General features: G+C 50.6%; 1 protein-coding gene across 1 annotated transcript in view; it reads left to right on the top strand.

Annotated features, from left to right (window-relative positions):
- The window catches only part of FAM193B (family with sequence similarity 193 member B), a 36,199-nt gene continuing 30,267 nt past the window's right edge, over nt 1-5,932 (top strand). Inside the window, exons 1-2 of the mRNA XM_008050172.2 lie at nt 1-329; nt 4,966-5,026. The gene's annotated coding sequence lies outside the window, so the exon portion shown is untranslated. The remainder of the gene's footprint in view (nt 330-4,965; nt 5,027-5,932) is intronic.

Raw genomic sequence — 5,932 nt, 5'->3', positions numbered from 1 at the left:
TACCCCGCCGGTGCCCGCTGCGAGCGAGGCGGGCGGCACGGGCCGCACTGGTCCGGGAGGGCGGTGGCACCCGGGGCTGGGCGGCTGTCCCCACGCTTGCTCTGACAAAAGAGTTTTGAGTTGGTCTTTTGGCCGAGCCTGCCCAGGAAGGCAGGCTCCTGCAGGAGTCTTGGAGGGTCGGATGCGGCGCCGGATGAGGATGAGGCGTGGCGGAAGATGCGTTTGGCTCTGCAGACACTGCATCGGGCAGCAGGGGACTCTGGGAGGCTGGTGCAGCCAGAAGGCATGGCTCTTGACAGCCTTCTAGTAGAATCTCTGGAATTGTGCATGTGAGTGGGGATGCCGTTTGGGGTCCCGTTCCCAGAAAGCCTTCCCTGACCTCCCCGTTGCGTCAGGCTCCCCCTCCGTGCCCACGGCCCTCTGTGCTTCCCTCTGGCCGCACTCCCCGTTCTGTGACCAGACGTTCTGTCGATGTGTCTGCCCCCCGCCCCCGACCGGGAGCTCCACAGGGGCACGGACCCTGTCGTCTGCCTCTGAGCCTCCTGGCCTAGCTCAGGGCCTTGCTGACACAGAACGGAAATAACAAGGTGAATGAGGGAGACAACGAATCAGTCCAGAGCCTGGGCTTATCGTCACCCGGTTTTGAGGTGGTCTCTTTGTGTCTCAGATCACAATAAGAAGGTTTTCAATTAACGAAGACGTCACCACTTACTGAGTGTGAGAAGCCCCACCTTCACTCCCTCCCCCACCTCCCGCCCTGGGCTGAGCTAGTTCCAGAGTAGACTCCCCAGGTTGGACCTCACCCCTGCTGGGTCTGGCTTCCAACCCCGAGGCTGCTTTCCCCTCTAGCCTAGTCCGGGCCCCTGTGGGAGTGCTGTTCTCCAAAAGGGCAGTGTGGGAGAAGGGAGAGCCAGGGAGCTGGTGTCTCCCCTCCTTCCCATGCAACAGACTGTGTGGTACTGTAGGGGCTCTGCCACACAGGTACCAGAAAGCTTGAATGGTGGCTTAACCATTCCTTTTTTATTGAGGACGACACAGTTTTGCCAAGAGCTCTGACATCTAGGTTCCTACCATGTTCTTATCTCCTTTACTGCTTGACCTGCCAACTCATTCGTTTGTTTGTGCCAGGCACCTTACCTACCTTCTAATCTTCCCACCTCCCCTGTATTTCTCCTGAGCATTTAGTACAAATATAAATTATTTGTCTGTTTTTATGTGTACACTTTATAAGAGTGCAGGAACCATGTCACTCACCATTGTACTCCTGTGCCTGGTGAGTAACAGATGTTAATCAGCAAACTGAAGGATATAAATATACTCTTGTTTTCAGATGAAGAAACAGAAACTCAGAGCAACGAAACATTTGCCCAGATGACTTCCACTATGGATGTCAGGCAAAAAAAAGAAAGGAAGAAAGGAACAAAGGAAGAAAGGAGATACTCTTGTACTTCGGGGAATTTTTTAAATAGTACTTTTAGTTTTTTAACTGCAGCCACAAAGAGGTGAAACAAACTGACAAATTCTGTTGTGGTTGCCCTACTGTTAGCTGGGATTGGGGTCTGGACGGCAGAAGCTGGCTTCGATGCCCTGATGCAGAGTACCTGGGGCAAGGGTAGGGGACCATCGTGGCTCCGCCCGCAGGCGTGTCTTTGGTGAGGACTTCAGGCTCCCACTGCCACTCCTGACCCTGTCCTCTGTATACAGAGTGGGTAAGGAAGGTGAGACTCAGTGTTGTCTGCCGAACCGAACCCAAAAGCGATAGTAAGTCCCCTTCCAGGCTACAGGCTTATTGTTTTTGTTTTAATTTGAGCCAGTGTTTTAAAAATCAAGATCTCCCACAAGTCTGGATCTGTACCTCTTAAAACTCTAAAGGTCTGATGGTGCTGGGCCCACATTTCCACAATATCAGGAAATGTTTCTGGGTAGCATTTGAGCCCTTGGATAGCATGTGCTCCTTCCACCCCTCTGGCTCTCTCCAGGCCCCTCACTTATTATAGTTAAATGCAGAACCTCGAGCTTCATTGGGCTCCCCAAAGTCAATTGTTTCTGGCCACTCAGCCACATCGATCTGTTCCCTAAGAAACCAAATGCTCATTTACTTCACAAGAAGACTAACAGTTAGTTACTGCCTTGTTAGTAAAAGACAAAACAAAACAGCTTAAGCAGTTGAAGGGAGCAATGGGGAATAATGTTCAGAGACTTGGGTTGAACTCCCAGCTCAGCCTCCTTCTAGTTTTGTGACTGGGCATGTTTCTTCCCCTCTCTGAGCCTCATCAGCTTCATGAGAGAAGCAACCCGTGCAGCACCTAGTACATGACAGGAGAATAGGCATTGGAGGGGGCAGAAGCTATGTCAGGTGGCCCTCCAAAGCCTGAGTGTTCCTCACCTGCTAGTTCTGCTAATGCTTTTGTTCTCCCTTGGGCTGAGCGGTTTGCAATCCAGGTGTGCACTCGCTGAGCCCCCAGGAGACTGGCTAGAGTGTACACCAGCGGTTGGGGGAGGTGCGACCATCCTGCCCTTCCCCCTGCTTGTTCTCCTCCACCTTGATCTCTCTACAGCATCCCCTGGGCCTTTGCCCAGTCTGGTTTAAAGAGACTCTTGAGACCCAATTCTCCCACTGCTTCCTCAAGGAATTGGAGCAGATGATCAGTCAGTATGTCTAATAAACCATCTCATGATGCTTAATTCACTCAGCAAGCATCAAAGCGACCTCTGTGCCAGGACCTTCATGTGGGCTACACAGATGGATGAGCTAGTCCCTATCCTTAGGGAACTTGGTCCTTGGTGCCTGCCTAGCCTGCATCACTTCTGTTACCAGTGGGAGGAAATGATACTGACATTCATTCATTTAGACCAGCCATTGCCCACATTGATGCCCAGTCTTCCTCTTGCCTGGCATTTGTTCTGCAAACATTCAACTGACCCCTGATCTGTGCCAGGCCTTGGGCCAACTGTGAGTGCAGAAGTGAATCATACATGGTCCCTGTCTACAAGGAGTTCATAGTCTAGAGAATAGGTATATTAGTAATTGCAGTGATGCTAGGAGATAGGTGTTTTGCCCTCTTGGTTTGTTTTTTTTTTTGTTTGTTTGTTTGTTTTGAGTTGGAGTCTCACTCTGTCGCCCAGACTGGAGTGCAGTGGCCACTCCCGGCCCCTGCAGCCTCGACCTGTTGGGCTCCGGTGATCCTTCTGCCTCAGCCTTCCAAGTTGCCAGAATTACAGGCATGTGCTACCACGCTCGGCTGATATTTTTGATTTATTGTAGAGATGAGGTCTCGCTGCCCAGGCGGGTCTCGAACCCACGGGCTCAGGTAATCCACTCACCTCAGCCATGCATACAGTGACAGGGAATCCAGGCTTACGGGATTAATGTTAGGGTCCAGCAGGTACTGCATGCCTAGCTCTAGCGGTAGCTGCGGATATTCTAGATGCTTGGTGCTAAGATTGTTGAAGACAGGGTCACATAGAGGAGGATGATCAGAGAGTGGCCTCAGGGTTGCAGAGTCTTTGAAGCTGAGTAGTTCTCCAGAGAACAAGGTGGGAGAAAGGGATAAACAGAGGAAGGGACTCTACAAACACATCTGCATTGTGCAGATCATCTGGAGAGTGGTGAGAGATCAGGCTGGAGGGGACCTAGCAGGTTTCTTGAAAACCACACCAAGAGATTTGAGCTTTAGCCTGTAGGCAGTGAGGAATCCATGCAAGGTTTTAAGTAGGAAAGTGGACATGATGTGCTTAGTTCATTTTCTGATGGCATGTGAGGAGGTAATTCTTGGTGGGAGAGGCAGCTGTGATTGCTAGACTCTGCCTCCCCCTCACCCCAGCCTCGCTAATCATCAGATCCTCTGTGCTGTGCAGGGTTCTGTCCCAGATCTACAGAATCAGTCTCCAGGTCTGGATCCCAGTAATATGTGGCTGAATTGTCCAAAGTGATTCTGACATATGACTGGGTCTGGGAGCTGCTGGTTGAGGGTGCCATGGGGAATCTTTGAGGAGACCTGAGGTATTCTTCAAAGAATGGGGTTCCCAAGGAGGAGCTTTTCCATGAGCAGGAATAGAACAACCTTGGTTTAAACAAAACAAAACAAAAAGCTTTCCTTCACTTCCGCCTGTTAATGTTACTCTTCAACCGCTCACCTTCCATTATGTATGGAAACGCTAACCTGTGCCTCCTGTGTGCCACGGCCTCTGCTGCCGAGTGATGCGGTACAGTGACTGTGGGACAAAGGCTCTGCCCTTGAAAGGCTTCTATTGTTATGGAGAAGACAAAAATGTCCACCACTAGGATACATGTCATAAGCTCTGGTCTAGATCTTAGTGAGAAGTATTAGGGCTTCCCAGAGCAAATCCCAGCTCATTCAGCCTGTGGCCTTAGAAGGATGTAACACCCAGACAGGGCCTAAAAAGAGAAAGAAGAGGCAGAGGGAACAGCCATGTGAAGGCGTGGCTGCCTTGGTGTTGGGGAGAGGAATGTTGAGTGGTCCTTGGTGGCAGGATGTGCAGAAGCAGAAGAGGACTGAGGAGAGGCGAGCTGTGTCCTGGGAAGAGCCCTGCATTTGCGCCCCTTGGTCTGTGCCAGTGCCTCCCCCCTCATCCTGCTCCAGGCTGCTCCCAGCTGAACAGCTGCATGGTTGGGCAGCCTGTGGGGCGCATGCTGCGGACCTGCAGGCCGTCTCCCTCCCCCTTCTGCCAGGGCTCAGGGCTCTTCTTGCTATTTCCCCTCCATTCTGAAGTGAGTGTGTCTCTCTACTCTGGAGAGTGATGTCGGGAAACAAAGACTGAAAGAAGGGGCTGGAGGGACCGCAGACACTGGAGGTTCTTGCTAGGAAATATAGGCAGAACCATGGACTTGGGGGTGCAAAGAGGCCTTGAAGGTCGCTTGTCTAGTCCTCTGTCCTGTGCTTCAAGTAATAAATTTGATTTGGGCAAGTCTCACTTAGTAAGTTTCCCTGTCATTTCTTCTAGGGCAGAAGAGGAAAGAAACTAACGGGTATTGAGCACCTACTGTGTGCCAGGCCCAGGCCAGGTACTTTACATAATTTATTTCCTTCTGTCCTCACAACTCTGTGAAGAATGGTTTTATTCCCAGTTCATAAATGAGGAAATTGAGATCAAAGAAACTGAGTACTATTCCAAGATCATACTGAAAATGGCAGAACTGGGATTTGAACTCACAACTGTTTGTCTCCAAAGTTCATGCTCTTCCCCTCATGAGAAATTTATGCTGGGGTTAAAGTAGTAGAATATCAGTTTTGCCTGAGAGTTCAGGCAGATCAGCAGCCTGGGCCTTCCATGTGCCTGATTGCACTCAGGAAGCAGGTTCAACAGACGAGCTAGCCTTGTGGGGTAGAGGGTCACTGCCCTGTCTTCGACTGGACTTGTACACCAGAGAGTGTTCTCCACAAACTAGTCTTACGGCAGGAAAGAGCCGTTAATCCTCCTTCTAGAAGGGCTTGAACCCACAGCATGAGAGAGAGTTTGGGTAAAAGCTCCAGGGCACTGAGGTGAGGTTGTGTTGACTCTCTAAGAACTAATTGCAGCTCTCATTGTCAGCATTAGAATAGTCAGGTTCTTTTTATTTATTTAAAAATAAAGAGACAGACTAGCTATGTTGCCCAGGCTGGTCTTGAACTCCTAGGCTCAAGTGATCTTCCTGTGTTGGCCTTCCAAACTGTTAGAATTACAGATGTGAGTCACAGCACCTGGCCTGGTGTGAGCGCCTTAGCGCTGATTGGCTTATCAGTGGCTCAGAGTGACACATAGCGTGTCTGGAAAGGTACTGGTTTGGCTGTGTGTGGTTTTTTAAAAATTTCTCTTTTTTTTTTTTTTTTTTTGAGTTGGAGTCTCACTCTGTCACCCAGACTGGGAGTGCAGTGGCCACTCCTGGTCACCGCAGCCTCGACCTGCTGGGCTCCGGCGATCCTTCCGCCTC

This window comes from Carlito syrichta, unplaced genomic scaffold (assembly GCF_000164805.1).
Source record: "Carlito syrichta isolate Samal-C Ts95f unplaced genomic scaffold, Tarsius_syrichta-2.0.1 Scaffold143125, whole genome shotgun sequence".
NCBI lineage: Eukaryota > Metazoa > Chordata > Mammalia > Primates > Tarsiidae > Carlito > Carlito syrichta.
The sequence above is the reverse complement of the archived record's forward strand: the minus strand, read 5'-3'. Positions and strand labels throughout refer to the sequence as shown.